The sequence below is a fragment of the Columba livia genome, chromosome 20 (assembly GCF_036013475.1).
Source record: "Columba livia isolate bColLiv1 breed racing homer chromosome 20, bColLiv1.pat.W.v2, whole genome shotgun sequence".
NCBI lineage: Eukaryota > Metazoa > Chordata > Aves > Columbiformes > Columbidae > Columba > Columba livia.
In genome coordinates, this window is record NC_088621.1 from 1,750,301 (window position 1) to 1,768,341 (window position 18,041).

The 18,041-nt window shown below is 45.4% G+C and overlaps 1 long non-coding RNA gene across 1 annotated transcript in view; it reads right to left on the reverse strand.

Annotated features, from left to right (window-relative positions):
* The window catches only part of LOC110359378 (uncharacterized), a 201,331-nt gene that overhangs the window by 151,473 nt on the left and 31,817 nt on the right, over nt 1–18,041 (reverse strand). Inside the window, exon 7 of the long non-coding RNA XR_010467325.1 lies at nt 14,850–14,944. This is a non-coding gene — a long non-coding RNA (uncharacterized LOC110359378). The remainder of the gene's footprint in view (nt 1–14,849; nt 14,945–18,041) is intronic.

Genomic DNA, 18,041 nt, shown 5'->3' on the forward strand with positions numbered 1-18,041 from the left:
TGGGAAATGGTACAGCAGTCAGCCAGGGACAGAGGAGCACAGACAGAGCATTTTGCTTCCTTTGAAAATAGCTGGTGTTTATTCTGAAAGCCATTATCTCTCACCCCAAATAAACACACAAGATTATGCTGTATTTCTTCCATTTGACTATGCATGGGGAGAACAAGAGAGAGCAAAACCCCCCAAATTATTTCTCAATGATTCATTAAATAGCAGTATCTCCACAGGAGGAGGGGTTTGAACCACCTCCCTGCTTGCCATTCACCCAGGCACTTTGTTCCAGGCTACCAGATGAGTTTCTCCCCACACAGTAGAGTGATAAGAACAACAGGGTTTTGTGTTTGTTTCCTTGCAATTTAGGGCTGCCTTGTATCACAGCACGTAGCTGAACACACCATTGGCTGGGATAGCTGATGCTCAGCACTGTTTTCCCAGCTGCCCAATTCCCCGACGCTCCAGGGATATCTCATCCATGCCTGAGGAACAGTTATTTCATGGACTCCAGTACCTGGGCTCCAGAGGGACACTGCTTAGAGACCTCCCAAGTGATAAAGGGGAATAAAATCATGTGACACATATTTATTTTGAACTCTTAGGGGCTTCCCACCTGGGAAGTTCACCTGGTTACTCTTCTCCAAAGACCATGGCCCCAAGACGGAGAACACTGCTGCACAGGGCTGCCAGCCCCACAGCTCCAGGCACATCCCCAGAGACCAGAGGAGAAACAAAACCTCAGAGCGCTACAATCCTCTCAGCAACTGCTTTCCACTGAGCAGAAGTACAAGAAGCCAAACACCGCCATAGAGCCAGCCTGCTGCACACACCACAACACCACACTGCTACCGCAGCACCCCCACCCCACCACCCCATCCCAGCCCTGAAGAACAGAACAGCAACTCCTTACCTTCCACACCAGATGAACCACGTGCACGGGCCTCACACCAGCAATTCAGAGCAAAAGCAGCAGCTCAACACGCACTTTGCAGAGCAGACACAAGCAGGTAATGCCCCGCTAGCCCAGAGTAGCCTGGCACAGGCACCACTCATGCTGCTGAAAGGGATAAACCAGCCCCCAGCTCCTCTCTTATTCCCCCAGGGTCTCCGTAACCACCCGCAGCTGCAGAGCTGTGATGGCAATTGCAGGCAGGTGTGGGGTGGGCAGCACCCTGCCCTCCTTGTTTAGCCACTGGGCTCTTGTTTGAGGCTCATCTTCAGGATCTGGGCTGATGCATCAAAGGATAACTTGCTCCTGGCCACCCAAACCATACCTCAGCCCACTGTGGTAAGCACTGCTGGTATTTATTACCTTCCCAATCACCGATGTCCTTCTACAGGAGTGCAATGCTGCAGTGCAGGGTTGCTTCCCTCTTGTTTTTTCTTTCATCAGAAGTTTTACAAGATCAGATCCTCTCCTTAGGCCCTCAGCTCCTGAACTCCAGTGAATTCAGCTGCCTTTTGCCTTAAAACATAAAAAGAAGTCCTTATCTTCCCACCGGACAGGAAAAGTCAACAGATGAAGATCCACTGCAGTCTGAAAGAGCCTACAAGTTCTTTTTAGCTTTCAGTATTTCCTGAGTTATTTCACGACTATAAATGCCCCCAGTTAACAGTGTAACACGGAGCCCAAATCCTTCACTGTTGCAGCCAGGACGGCCACGCAGAGCCGGGCAGGCAGATCCCTGTCCCAAACTGGGCACAGAAGTTCATTCTGCTGGATTTCATTGCAGGTTCCTAATCGAGGGCAATATTTATAACCCTAGGTTTACTTCTGTGGTGTCCCCAAACACTTCAGCTAATAGAGATGAACCTTCCAGTACCAGTTTATCTTTTCTCCTTTATGCCAATATTTAATGCCTTCTTTCATCCACTTCAGTAATGAATCATCTGTTTTTGTACGATTAGGGTTATGAGCAGCTCAGTACTTGTACAGTAGAACATTAGGGCAGGGATATAGATGCCCATAGGACAGAGATAAGGATTCATGAAAGAGGAGACTGGGCCGATTCAAGAGAAATGCGTTTAAAAATGCATTAGTAAGAGTAACAGAATGAAAATACTTGATGAATATTTTAAGTGGCCAAATATTAAAAGCGTGTGTGTGTATATATATATATACTCATGAAACGAAAGGCACTGGTTTTAATGTCCAACCAATCTTTAATTTGCATCACTGATGGGATTTCTCTGAATTTGAGGCATGAGTCTGCAAGGTGCTGGCTCGGGTCTAGTAAAGCTGCGCAGCACTGATTGCAGAGGGGCTCATTCATACGAGGGCAGTACAGGATAGAACACAGGACACATGGAGCTGTTTTGTGGGGACAGTTTGCCATCTCCTACCACTTTGGGTGAAGACAAAGACTGTAATACTATAGCAGTCAGTGTTTTACAAGGGAAAAAATACAGAACATTGAAACTTTACCCATAGTCTCACTATTTGGAGATGTCAAAGAGAAAGCAACACTTTCAGAGACTCCTGGGGGGCTTCTGATTGCGAGTGACCAACAACCGGGACCTTGCAGTGAGAGGCCAAGGTCCTCAGTGACTCAGAACCAGATCAATCCCCACCAGATCCCATCTATAACATACAATACTACCTGGGGGCGGGGAGAGGTTCTCCAGTCAACAGAACTATCGCCAACTGCAATGTTTCCTCCACCTATGGACAAGACCAGCATGCTTACTGCCAAAATACGGCATACACAGCTTCTGCAGGCTCCAAACATCTCACAAACGCTTCTAATTAATTTTTCCAGCATGCAAGATGAGAAAACACACTATTGTTGATGCTGTCAGCTCTTTGATTCAAGTCCCAGATCTCTTTCAGTTCCACTCAGAAATACTTTGACCTCTGTCAAAAATTCATTGACAATAAGGTCTCTCCAAGTAAATGTTTGCGGCAGCAACAAAAGAGGAGGTAATAGTACGCCTGCTATGCATACGAGAGCCTTAATACTGGTTTAGATTTCTATGGTAATTTCTCCAGATACAGTATCAAGCTTTGGCGACCTTTTAACTGCTGAATTACTGTAATATTTGTCATAAGGAATCGTGAAATCTAGGTTCCAGACATAAAAACTCCTTAGATATATTTTTGTACCTAGTCAAAAGGAAACCATTTATTTATTTATATATTTATTGCTACCGCACTCAAAGGAAAGGGAGGCCAGCAGTCTGTGAAATTATTGTTTGCTTCTAAATGCAGTTACCACAGCTGAGGACTTAATACTTGGCTAATGCCCGCGATCCTTATTACCATAAATATTGTAACAGTCAGACAGGGTGGAAGTCACACACGAGATAAGATCTTGTCTGCTCGTGGTGATATGATCTCAACACTAGTCAATTAAAACTGCTGGAGTATTTCGTAATCATTGTCATATCGAATTATCGCACTGATGCATACATTAAGTAGGAAAAGTTATTACATTACCGCGTGGGGCGAAAGAAAGGCTACAAGAATACTGTAGCTCTAGTAGTTTATGGAGACATAAAAATTACTGTGGACAGCGTTATAGTTATTCCAAGGACCACTATAATTGTATAATAATTCTGTTTACACTTGTCCATCCTATTTTTCTTATAGGAAATTATATATGAAATGATTCTACAGGACTGTCCAAGGGACCAAGATATAAACCCCAGGAGATTGTTTTTCCTCACTCTTACCAAGAGCACTTTGCAGAGCCCGACTTTGGGCAGTCAATATAACATATTCCTATAAGACTGTCAGTAGGATTGGTAGGGTAATCTGCAGAGGTTTTGTGGATCTGCAAATTGAGACTCAGCCCTCAGAGGATTAAGGTTTCAAATTCAATTTTACGCTAATTCTAGGCATTTTTTAAAAAAAAACTACAAGCTGGGCTTTACTACCTTGTGTAGAACATTATTTGCTTCTCCTTGGGCTCTCCTTATTGTTTGGGGAGGATACCAAGCGGATGTAACGCTGCCCTGACTGCTCGGCTGTGTCGAGCGGGACCGTTTGCGTGTGGCGTGTCTGAAATAGAGCCCTGCACCGCGGAGTTCAGCTGCGAGTAAGATGGTGCTTGGTATTGAGAAGTGCCGGGGCCTCATCCTGCTCCTCTCCATGCTGGGGAACGTCAGCAGCAGCTGACAGCACTTGCTATACAAAAAGCTCATGGCTTCAGATCGAACGACCCCTTCCAAAAAAACCTGCCAGTCCTATCAATCAGTCCCTTTTTCTGACTCTTGGATTACTGGGGGTTTTGGATGTCACCAGTATTAGTGGTTTGTGCTTTTAATTGGAAATATCTACTAGGAATAACTGGAAATATCTCAGGGGCACCACCGTGAGAAACACCACACAAACACGAACTTAGAGAAAGTTCTGGCCCAGAAGATCTCCAGTCTGAAATCTCAACAGTGTCAAGTGCCAAGACCACAGACAGAACACATCACCTTATTTGCTGAAATAAATTGCTGATTGTTATTTTTTTTAAAGAGGCAAAAAGAAAATAAACTGGAGAGCACTTGTAGAAATGAGTGAGGTTTCACCTGGTGATAAAGGTAGTTATGCTCCAGTAATGAGGAGAAAGGGAACTTGCTATCAAGAATTAATGAGATCACAAAGAACAGGCAGGGGAAGTGAACGTTTTTAAAATGTCCCTGCAGAACACCAGGAATAATAGAGTGAGAAAAAATGGAGTAGATCCCTGTGGTAAAAACTATTAGAGGCGGCGAATTATAAAACTATTAACCAGAATGTAACTCCCAATTAAAAGATGATTTAACACTGGAATCTGATGGATGAATTTTGATTAAATGGAGAACTATTAGGAGCCCTGGGAAATGGACTTCTCCTGCCAGTTCTAAAAGTTAAAAGGCAGTTTGATATAAAAATTTATAAATTAAGGTTAATTACTTTAAATAACATGGCTGGAAGCAATAAAAAGAAATTTATAATATTCTCTGGAGTTTTAGGAAAATAATATAGATATCCGCACCTCTCAATGGAAAATCGAATTAGCGTCCCCAAGTACAGGGCGCCAAAGACAAAGGCAAAACAAACTGGCTGCCAAAGGGGCTGCATGGGAAGCCGAACGACTCGGAGCCTTTGATCTGCCAGAAAACTCCTCGTCTGCTGCCGCGGTGACTCTTGTCAGGGTTTATGTGCGCAGGAACAGCGCGTCTTCGCTCCAGCCTCAGCAACCCCCGCGAGCACGCTGCAAACCCAGCGATGGATGCCTTGACGCCCAAGAGGCAGGCTGGCCCCCTGCCCTCTGAGACAGGTTTGGCTCCACAAGCAGGTAGGCGAAAATCAGTATCAGGTAACCAAATCTGTCATGGCAATGGGAGGGGACACAGTAGCCCAAAGCAAGGTCGAAGAGTCCCTCTCTTAAGGGCTCATCGTTGTTACTTATAAACCTTTAAATATTGTAAGAAATGATCCAGCCTTGGCGAGGAACGGGCTTGTCCAGAGAGGTGTTGCGGGTTATTCGGAAATGAGAGCTCTCAAAGGCAGGACAGGGAAGCTCAGCTGGAGCTGGGTTACATGGCACCACACCAGCCTTTGTGGAATACACCCTAATGCAGAGGAAGAAGAGTGTTTGGGGGATAAGGCACTTGTTCAGCCTGAATTTCTTTTATCCTTTGAGGTGGATCCCGTGGAGGAGGTGGGGACTGAGGCAGAAAAGCCTGTGCCCATGTCATTCTGCTTTAACTGCCTGGACTGGATCATTCCCTGGGGAAATACAGCAGAAGGCGGCAGAGGAGGAGAAGCTTCTCCCGTGACAGCCTCCTGGGGCTCTTATGCAGCCAATGCTGAAAAGGGTCACAGAGGAGGCAGAAAGCCTGGAAGGTTTCCACACATCCCAAAGGATTCCCAGGAAGCTGGAATCATTATGCAGAGACATTCTCCACTAATAGAAATGTCTCCTTGCCCCCCTGCTCTGCTCTGACCTGGCTGGCAAGGGATCTGCCCCTGAACTCGGCAGACAGAGGACGGCATTTGCCAAACCACCACCATGGGTCAGGTCGCAGCAGCTTCTCCATGTCTGCAGTGCCAGGACCCCGAGGAAGGGTCCCTGCTCCTGCCCTGTTTCTGCACCACGGGTCCAGGAAGATTCCCAGGGGAAGCGTGGAGTGAGCTGCACATCAGTCCTGCCCCTGGTTTATTAATACTTGCCAAACCCAGAGGAAGGGGCAGCTCTCTGCAGGCTGCCCTCACGAGGCTGAGCCAGACCCAGACGTTCTGTCTGTCCTCTCCATACACCCCTGGCCTGGGGAGCGCCAAGGTGGAGGACGCAATCGTGTACCCACATGGGCTGCTCACCCAATGCGACGTGCACCCTCCTGATCACTCGTTCCTTGGGGCTGGGATCCGTCCTGTGCCAGCTGAATGACCGCAGTTGTGTGTCCACCAAATCCCCCTTCCCCGGGTTCTGTCCCGTACCCCTTTCCCCAGGGTCTGTTCTATTCCCCCTTCCCCAGGTTCTGTTGTCCTGCTGCCCCACGCACCTGCGCACGCCTGTCTGTCCATTTACACAGACACACTGTCTCAGCCTCCCCCTGTCACTTTCCTCCCTCCACATCCCCTCAGGGTGACTCTGTGCCCGCTCACTCGGATCCAAACCCGGGACACCCCCCAGCACGCAGGGTCACCCACCCGCTCTGCGAGATCCCACTCTGTTCCACACCACGATCAGAAAACCTCTCTGCTGACTGAGCAATTTTTTCTAGTTTTCGGTCCCTTTGAGCGCTGATCCGTGAAATGTCCAGCTCCTCCCTACCCCCTTCCCCACGCACAAAGCTCGGGGTCACCCTGTGCCCCCCGTTCTTTGTCTCGTCACCCTCCCTGCCCCAGCCCGGCTCAGCGCCGTGCTGCTCCTTTAAGGCTCGCTGCCTGTAAGTGATTACTCTTGGCTATCACTTTTTCTATATCAGACATGTCATGGTGAAGAATCTTCAACCTTGACTCTTACAGCTGCCCTAATTATAGGACATATTTTTGGTGCTGTGTCTTTATTCCTTTCCGTGCTGGCACTCTGACCCCGGTGCTTCCTCCGTCGCGCTTGTGTTAACAAGGTTGTCCATTCTACAGTTTCCTCACTCTGATTTGTAACTCGAAATTACCATATCTGGCTTTCACTCACTGACAACCGTCACTTTAAATAGGCCTTTTAAAGTTAATACGATGTCCATTCTAAAGTGGAGTATTACTTTTCAGTGATGTTAAATGAGCAATTTAAGGAGCTATAGGCTTTTCTTATAAGAAAAATTAAATTTTATCTGCCACTTAATTTATGTATAGGGCTAACCCTAAACAAATCTGTCATAAGCTGCTGCCATCCCTAGAAAAAAATAATAATACAAGAATAACTCTAGTTAATGGTGGTAAAATACAGAAGAAATACGTGAGTTATTCATAAAAACATGTCAAGCTCACACTTTTTAGAGCCTCAGGTACAGGCTGCAGCAGGAATATACTCCCTTTCAGGTCTCATCCAGTGGGCCCAGTGGATGCGTGGCCAGCAGGGACAATATCAGCGACTGGAAACGTTTTGTCAGTGCTATCATGATATCAGCGGTGCCTCAGGAAGTAAAACAGCTTTTGACTTACTAGCTCACACTGTCTTAGAAAAGGATATTTACACTAATGCAGGTTTTTGCTGAGAGGGATGGAGTTCAACTGCCGCTGCAATGGGCTCTGTCCCATTCCTTCAGTCCCCAGGATGATCAGTGAGGAGCCCGCCCAGCTCTCCTCCAAAAAAACCTGTGGAAGAGGAAGGGAATAATGATGATATTCACCGTCAGATGAAATCAGGGGAACGGGAACCGCAAGATCCAGCCTGTGTCCGTGGTTTCTCACTCACACCCTGCTATGCCGTGCTCTCTGACCAGGCTTTTCGGAGCAATGCATGGGTGCCTGATCTCCTCCGAAAGCCTCAGCTTCCACCCCTCCACCTTCCGCCACTGCCTAAGTGAGGCCACAAATCGCCCCACTTCTTACTGGGTCACAAGACCAAGTTCCCTCCTATTCGGGAAATTATTTGAGAACGAACCTCCCTTCTTGAAGAAAGTCCCTTATCTCCAGGCAGCTCGAGCAGCTCCAGCCTGCCTGAGATTTCAGTGTTCATGTGGGATCAACATGCTGGGCCTAATGCTTTTCCCCTGGCTTCCGAAAGGTCAGGATGGCAGTATATTGAATCTCTAAACATACTGATCATACAGCTCTGCTAGCTCACTAGAATCCATTAATATCCAAGATACTGGAAGGGAAAGGGAAAAGAACCTTCCTCCACGAACTTAAATCAATTAGCTGGGACTAAAAAATGTAGATTCTTGTGGAAGAATAAAAAATGGAAAACACCAGGCCTCATTATCCTGTCCCTGAAGTGCCAGAGGGTAAAATTATCCTTCATGATGATGTTCTGCATTGATTAGTCAAACATGGAGGAAATCATATTAAAGAGTTGACACCCGACGTGGGATCAGAAGAGCTGCATGCTACAACAGCACATGCAAACGCTGTGGCGAAGTGGTTTGTGCTCCAAAGGAAAGGAAGACGAGAGAGTGTGGAAGTATGATGGGATAAGAAAACCTGGAAAATTCCTTGTGGAAGAATCTTGGAGGTTTTAACACTCAGTTCAAGAAAAAAAACACCAAACTTTTTCCATAGAAGATACTTCAAGAAGCTATATAATAACTTCCAGATCGTTTCTTCTTTGCTTTTTGTTAATTATCCAGTAGAACCCTGTAGCCAGAAGCTGATTAGATGCATTCAGGTTCAACAGGCAGAGTAGGTCCTAGACAGCCATAGGCAGATACCCAGCACCCTCAAAGAGCCACGTTATCGAGGGTTATAGCTGCGGAGTGACCCCACTGCGGATTCAGTAAAACAACAGATAAAGCTAGAATTGACGGAAAGAAATATTGCCCTGAAACGGGAGACCAAGATCTACAGGTGAACTGACTTAACTTCAGAGAAGCCACAATGAGACAAACCAGCCCCCTTATTGGCAGAAGCCATTTCACTGAACTCCACAGATATTACAGACCCACAGCAGGAAGGGGAAAGAAAGAATTTGTACCTATATAAGTGATGCCACTACCAGAGTGAGGGATCTGGCCTGAGCCAAGGCCAGAAACGTGGCTTTGCTACAAGAATCTGCAGTTTAACATTATTATTAAACCAGGAAACCTGCCAGAATGGCTTTGCTCATGATTCGACTGGTGGTGAGGATCATAATGTGCATCTCTCTGACCAAAATGCTGACTGCCTTCAAAACCACACGAACCATTTGATGGAAACGTTGTATAAAATCATTATAAGCCTATGCTCTTATCAGACAACCATAATCAGCAGCTCTGGGATCTTCCAGCACTTCAGGGCTAATTTCTACGTCAGAATTAAGTAAATTCCAAGGCATGGATAACCTAAATTATTTGGCAGATTAGACTGCAGGAAGCATAGCAAGTATTACTTAAAGCATTTTTCAAACTGCCGTACAAAGTGCACTGTAGTGATAAAACAGAGCAATACCTAATTAATATGCACAAAAAAGCCCTATAGTTAAATAATTTTAACCCCTTTCTTACCACTGACTCTGGAGGGTGGCATGAACAGAACACATAACTGCAGTCAGCTAAGCAGAAAACCATCTTGGTTATAAGATAAGGCTGCCAGGAGTGCAAGTCTCTAACAGAAGAAAAGCGCCTATTAACAGAGTGATCGAGACTTTCCAATTCAAAACGGTATTTTTCCTCTTATTATTCTGATGGTGGCATCAGTCTAGCAATTCATCCAACTCTCATAGCATCAAGCTCCTTACCTCAAGTTCTCTCTCCCTGTTTCTTTCCATCACCTTTTGAGTATGAACATTTTTATCCCTTCTGGACCAAAGAAGCCAAGAATTTTTACTGTCGGGCAAGACTCTGAACATTATATGGCCCACTGCTTCAACTGATATGTGCTCCCTACTTCATCCCACCACCCTACCGTGTTCTGTCTCCACGTGTTGTTCCACAACACAAAGGTCTGCGCTTGATGTATGGCGCACCCACCTGCCGAAGGTCCATGCTGCCTTCAGCAAGGTTCTCACCATGCTGCTCTTTCAGGAAGATCTCCCCTTTCTCCTCTGGCTTTACTTCCACCTCACTCTTGGCATTTAGACCCAGCGACAACCGTCACAGTCCCTGGGCAGTTGTCCCTGCAGATGTGGGGCCAGCAGCAGAGCAGCTTTCCAGATGCTTTACAACCCCACGCAGCTGTATTGAGACCGAACACTTGAACTCCAAACTGAGCAACTGAACTCACATCAGAATTGCTGCTGACAGTGTAACTAAATAAAAGAGCTACTTTTCCAATCCCTGCGGCCAATGCAAGAAACAGTGGTGAAGAAATGGATATTTTTCATCCATTTGTCTACAGTGATCGTCATTAAATTTGAACATAAAGCTCAAAAGACCCATGTAGCGTCACCAAAAATCCTGGAGTGGACTGTCACATGGTAACAAATCACTTGGAAATGACTTTGTGGGTGGAATCATAAACTGATTTTGGAGCAAAAGTTTGGTGGAAAGTCACTGAGTTCTGTGAGGAAGAAAAGTTTGGATTTTTCCTCTTTCTCCCCGTTTTCCTCTCAGCCCAGCCCAGCCCACCAACAAAACTAACCAGAGTTCAGCACCCACTGTAAAACATCTGGGGAAACATCCTTCTGGCTTGTTAGGATTTGCAGATGGACAGCACGTCCTGCTGAAGACCACGACTTCCTGGTGATGCTTGTGTCACCCTGGAGCCAGAGGTGACCTAATCGTGTGAGACAAGCAGGTTAAATCTGCAGAAAATGACTTTATGGGCACAAAGTTACCGAGAACCACTGACAAGAAGCCAGCGTGGCTGATGCACTTTCCTGGACTACTTAGACAAATGGTCCACACAATATAGTCCCACTGGCAGCTCATGAGTAGTGGGGTAGCAGGAGGCAAGTACAGTATCCATATATTCACAGGTACCTCTAATGTACACAAAAATATATAATAAGCATCAGCAGTCTTCATTAGAGTACAACCAAGAATTATGGAGATCCTAACCTTGCAAGCCAAATAATTTATTGCCAGAGGATTATTATGTATTCTAACAATATCTAATGTACCTCTTTGTCTCTCATAAATTACAGGGCATCCTCTGACTCCTAGAATACACTCTGTCTCATGCATAGGGGCTATATAGTCTTTTTTTTCTCTAAATACACGCAATAGAAACTCTAATCTGCATGGTCTTGCATAAAGATTTTAATAGCCGGGACAAAACATACTTGTAGTCACACGTTCACTGGCCTGGTGGAACTATTTCATTTACCAAAGCAAATGACCACAATTTAAATGTACTGATAAAGGGGAAGCTCATTTGCAGTGTGTGTGTAAGAACATCATTATTAGCTACGCACACACCCCTGTTCACGGTTCCATGAGAATTTTACCATTGTACAAAGTATCCCCACCCAGTGTAGGCGGCAGCAGAGTCTCCATGACCTTTGGACTTTCTGCCATCCCATCAAAAAATCACCAAAACCACCTCCTTCAGCATTGACTTATCCAGTGCGGACTTACCAACGACTCCCAATAGTGAATCATCTAACTCAGTTCACTCCTGCAACCAAACTCCTGTATTTTAACACCTTCCACTCACAACCGATTGGAAATGACACCTCACAGGGAACACCGGCTCTCCGTGTGCATCAGCACCAGCTACGCTACCTGATTTACATCAATAAATAGCTGGCCCTCGGGTGATCTTGAAATTAGCAGAACCGGGTGCATTCCCCTTTCTTTGCTGAGTGCTTTCGTCCACATCCGGGCAGCAATGGAATTGACTGACAACTATTTTCCAGTAGATTTACCCAGACATTGGATACCTGCTTCAAAATTTGTAAACGTCTAGATATACCAAAAAGCACCACAGACTTAGAAAGTTCCGTACCCCAGAACCAGCTCTTTTATTGTCCATTTATGCTGGGAAAGACAGGAAAAACACATTTGATTGCATGCTGCATTAAAACTGCAAAGAAATCTAAAATTACTTTTAAACGTTCCGTTCCATTTACAAGGCCACAAGGACAATTGTTTTGCATTGTTCTCTCACGTTCTTTCTGTTTCAGGTTCCTTTTACCACTTAGACTGTCACATACACACACACACACATTCACACCCTCCTTCAATATGAAGACTCCAAGAGGGGTATTGTGCGTAAGCCTCCATGGGCTGTATTTTTATTATATATTAACAAGATGACGGATACCCTGAGTAGAATGGTCAGGGAAAAAAAAATGAAGACAAGAAATATTCTCAGGGTATTATTGATTAACTGTTTTTCGGAACAGAGGGAATCATTTTTGACTGGTTTAAACTATGATGGACTCAAGTGGAAAATGCAAGCAGAGTTAGCACAGAGCATAATTGACTGGGCATGGAACTAAGTAACCTCTCAGCACGCTGGAGGTGGTGCAGCCAGGGGGGCTCCAGCCGGGGCTGCACCGAACCCAAAGCCCTTTCTTTCCAAAGTGAACTCTGCCAGCAGCCAAAGACGACGACGAGTAAAGGGAGGAGGAAAAAAAGGGAGAGAGAGGGGGGAAAAAAAAAAGGTCCAGCCACTCAGTTACATGATCTAAATTCTAATCAAACATCATTTAAAGCATGTTTTATTTCAGCCTCTGGAGAGATAGTCCCTCCTGACTCCTCACCATGGCAACCGGTGTCTCATTTCAGAAGTGTCATGCCACATTATCATCTTGCCGGCTCACACACTCCTGCCTGACAAGTTCTCTCTGCCCCTTGTGACAACCGTTCCAGGCTTATGCTGTTTATTTTTGGTGTCAGGCTGGCCCTGGCAGATTGAAAGGCAACCTCAACCCCTTGAACAACAAGCACCACACCCCACTCGGTGGTAAGAGATGATTTGAGAAGATATTTGCTTACATGTGTATAAGCAATTTGCCGTAGGATGAAGCCGCGCTGTCTGTGTGAATGCACGCATATGCTTATGTGTGCAAAGGGGAAGGAGACAGAGAAGTGTTAACATTTCATGAGAAAGCAAACAATTCATTTCAGATCCCACACAGTAGATTTCAACCCTTAGATTCTGTTACTTGAGGAGAACAATATGAAATATGGGCCAAAAAGGCATCGCAGGTAGTCTGTCCTAAGAGACGCAAAGCTAGACGTTGTCTCTGCCAAAGACCCTGGCGGTGTCCCTGCGGAGCGCTGCGGGCTCCGCAGCAAGGGCACTCCACGGCAGAACGGGGACAAAACCTAACGTTAATTTGCTGATGGAACACGCTAGAGAGACACTGTGGGCCATACTCATCTCTGCTATCGAGGTGTAAATTTGGAGCAACATCATTACTGTCAAATAATTACTTGGGATCATCTGCAATCAGAATTACAGAATTTCCACTCATATTCAAGTAACAGATTCCGCTCATCGCAGCCAAGAGTTTAACTATGCGTTTTGTACAGCCTCTACACAGCTAGGACTAAGTCTACAGCTGGGCTTCTCGGTGTAAGCACAATGATAATGCTGATACTAATTATAAAAGCATGTATTACATTTGCTTTTAATAGTAAACATAAGAAAACAGCAGGATTTCTGACAGTCACTTGACTGCTGAGACAGTGGCCTCTCTTCAAGTAGGCGGAGAAAAAAGTGTGCTTGGATTAATTGTTTTGCTGCTACCATCACTAAGCCAGGAGGCAAGCGCCAGGGAGGCAGATACCATGTCTACGTAGCAACAGCACAAAGAAATGAAGGAATAGGTGTTGACAATAAAGAGGTCAGCACAGATTTAATATTTACTATCCTGACCAGTTTCTTTGGCCCACAGGTGAGGATCCACTCTGGAACAACACACTAAACAACAGAACATCCCTCCCAGCTGAAACAAAATGAGTCACAGAAAGTGATTTTTTTCAGAGAAGTCACAACTATGCTGGGACAGTTGGAATCTTGGTCTCATGTTAATCAATAACTGATTTCCCAATTATCATTTTCATGGACAATAATCAATCTTACTGTTGCTAATCAAATTAATTGAATATCATTTTCACAACGCCACACAAACGCAGCAGAATATCTGACTGTGATGGGTCACTCAACACTGTCACAGTCGTGAGAAACATCGTTATCGTAAGACTTGTACACTTTTTTCACCAGAGAGCCAAAATAGTAACTTACAACAGTGAAAATCAGCCAGTTGCTCGGGAACATTTTACCTGAAAGGCGAAAAGGAGCATTAAATGCACTATGTGTGATAAAGGGCTTGTTTATTTCAGGACATCTACAGACACTGGAGCTCCCATCCACACATTTCATGGGATAACAGAGCATCATCCTCTGATAAGTAGCCAAAAAGGGCTGATTTCTGGAAACTTTGTCATGATATTTTTACGCAAGTGATCAGGAAGCTGGTTACTGACAATGTGCCACAAATACAATTGCTGCAGTGATCTCTTTTTCCTCCTTCACACAGGTCATCAAACCTCTATACCAATTTCTCTGCTCAGACAGATAGCCAAACTCCTCTAGCAAAGATCACCAGGCTGTGAATAATATCTGCAGAGTTGTTGATGGAAAAGACTGATTCAAAAGTCAATCCATACAATGGGACAGCATGAAAAGAAAAAGCTCTTTGAACAACTTCTGTTCAAGACAACCATCCCACGGACACAAACGATGGTCTCTAAGCAACACAGCAGTGGGACAGTGACCCTGGTAAGAAGGTCCCCACCAGCACCAAGTGGGACGATATCGAAAGCAGGGGTTGGAACTACAACACAACAGTGATAACTGTTGTGGGCAAAGCTGGCGTCAGCCATGCCTCGCAAATTGTTCTCACCTTCTCAAAGCTGTGCGGTGAGGAAGGAGCCCGTGGTGGAAGAAACGAACGTCGGAGAAGGTCAGAAGAGGAAGAGTCTGAAGCCGGGTACAGCACTGCAAAACAAGTGGCAACAGCATTGAAAAGATGGCCAAAGGCTGCGATAGTACAAAGCAGAGCTTCTCCATCACACACATGTCATTAGGGATATCAATGAGTAGCACACTGTGAGTGTGGTTTACCGTGGCCTTTATATGGGTCACAACGCGAACAACACCTGACCCAACATCTTTGGTGCAATCTCAGAGAAAGAACCGTAAACTGGGCAAAACCCCACCATGAACTCAGATGCAATCTTTGATTAAAATAAGGAGCTAATTGTAAAGCAGTTTTCATTAAAAACAAACAAAGCAATATGTTCATTTAATTTTTAATCCATTTTCTGGTAACTGTACCATAGAAAGAGGCTTACTACAGCAAGGCATCTGTAAACAAAATATGATCATCCCAAGACACACTAATGGCATTTTACAGAGTTTGTAAAAGTCGAGCATGTATATTTTTAAACCCATAAAATGAAGAAAATTAACATTTATTATGGAGCAGCAATGAAACTCCGGAGTTGCAAGTCTCATAAAAAGCTATAAACACAGCAAATGCTACGGGAGGTCTTTCCAGCAAAGACAAAAGGAAGCCAAGGGGAATATTTCACAGTGCAGAAGGAGCATCCAGGGAACAGGGAAGGAAGCGAAGCCTGTACGGCTGGAGGGACCATGGGCTCAGTTCTGCCCCCAGCAGCACCACCTCACCAGCTGCTGTTTCCCAGTTTCCCTATCAAATGTATTCACATATATAGAGGCAGAATTTAACCCGCTCCCTCAGACAACACACAGCTAATGGAAATGGACACCCGTTGTGGCAAAACTTCACACTGCCCAGCCGCTTTGCTTTGCTTTGTAGGAAACATACGGTACTTTTTTCCCCTGAAAGTTCCTGGGTACATCTACTCACAGCCATATGCACAATCAAGTGCATAAAAAAGTATATCCATGCATATGTTGCTACCATCACACAGCCCAGCCTGGGAGACTTCCATTCCAAGCTCCAGCAAGCAAATCCCGTATTTTTGTCTTATATTTGCAGTTGCTGGTGCATATCTGTACATTCACCTGTACACCTATCTTCATAAAAACCTAACTGCAACAAAGTAAATAATCATAATTCTGCTGTTTCTCTGTTTCCGATATTCTCCACCAGAAAACGGGTAATAAAACAGCAAGCTCTCTAAAGTAGACATTATCAATCCAGGCCATGCAAACAAACACTTCACCGTTTTATAATCTCACATGTCAAATGAACATCATCGTTCCCTTTGGTGCCTTAAAATATCAGGTCCATAAAATGACTAAAAGGCAGCTCAGCAATGCTGCCTAACGCTAGGACTGCCTAGAACAGACACCAAAGCTGACGGGGCCTTTGTTCCCCAGAAAATCCCCTTCCCCCCACAGACCCAGGCAATGGGTCTCCCTAACTGAACAGCTACATTTTGATTTCTCACATTTTATATACCAGTTTGCCATGTTTTTCCCCTTAAAGTATAAAAAGACCGCATGATGTATCTGCGCCTCCACAGCCCTCCTAGCTACACACAAAGATACAATCACACCTGCCTCTGAGAAACTGCAAGTAAGCCCAAAGCCTCCAAGCCACGTCTGTATCATCTTCACTCATTTGCGGCTTCGAATTTGCAGAGTAGTGTTTACTGTGTGCAACGGGCAAGTGATACCCACCCTGTACAAGAACTTCCCTGGGACCTGGAATCAGCATCTCCCCAGCACAGACACGAGTGCTCAGGCCAGGGGATGGTGGCCAGATGCAACCGGAGCCACTCTGTGTAGATACAGTTAGACCTGCCTGTCTGCAAAAACAGGATACCAGCACTTCTTTAACGTTTATTTCTTGTTTACCCTTCCTATGCACTTCTCAGCAGCACAGGGAGGCTAAACAAGAAATACTGCGCGCCACTGAATATGGGAATTAGAGTGGGAGAAAACCCTGATGTAGTCTGGTCTGTCCATTGCAGCACTTGTTTTAAAATAAAAGTGTGCACGGCATGACAGATACTGACAGAGAGAAACTGCCTTTTACAGGAAATGGATAGGGCTTTCCAGCTTTATCCTTAAAAAAAAAGGTAATAATTATTAAAAAAAAACCTGGACCAACGTCACTGATGAAAAACACAAAATGAAAATATCACTGCTAAGGGCTCTCCTTAGTTCAGAATGTCATGTTTACGACAAGGCTATAATTTTACAGACTAATAAGATCAAGTTGGTGGCAAAAGAGGAGGGGGGGAGCGGAAATAAAGTCTGAGCTTTGGAGAGAGGAGGAAGGAGGCTGGTAAAAATGCTGATATTTACTTACTGTAAATGTTGAGCCTATAAAACCTTCCCTCACACAGCAGCCTAAAGTGCCAGGCAGACAACAACAATAGCATGCTTGAATGAAGTTGTATATTGTTTTGTGAAAGCGGCAGCTCACAGCAGAACTGAGATTAATAACAACCACAGCTTTCTTGGTGTAAGTTACACAGCACAGCAACACTCGCTGATGGCGCCGGGCCCAGCACGGCCATCGCTGCAGCGCCCGGGCCGCTGCTGCCACGAACCCACCAGCTCGGGGTTGGTTTGTTGTTGTTTTACAAACCCAAGTGAAAAAGGAATTAATATCTGGGGTGCAGTCTGAACAGCAACACATGCACCAGTTCCTCTGAGACAAAGGAATTTAGCTCACAAACAAGATCTCACGCAAATCTTTCTCTTGGGAGATGTTTGCAAGGGGCGCCTGTTTAGGTGCATTTCTTGCACAACTGCCTGGCAAAGCCACCAGCGATTGCTGGGATCCCAGAGCAGAACCCTTGCTTTATATAAATATTTTTATTTGAGGCTCTAAATTCTTACAGATATCCCCACATCTTTCCAGTACATGGGGCAGGGGAGGCCAAAATCTCCCCGTTCGGGATCCCTCCATCTGCAGAGACCCTCAGGACGGCGGCCATGGCGGCGGCGGCCGCCCCGACTTCACCCCGACCCGCCGCCAGCTCCGGTTGGCACGGGCTCCTTCATTAATGGTTGTTTGTGTTTATTTAATGAGGTGAGGAGCAGCCTCTAGCGGCGGCTCAGCCGCCGAGCTCGGCTAAGGAGCGGCCGCCCG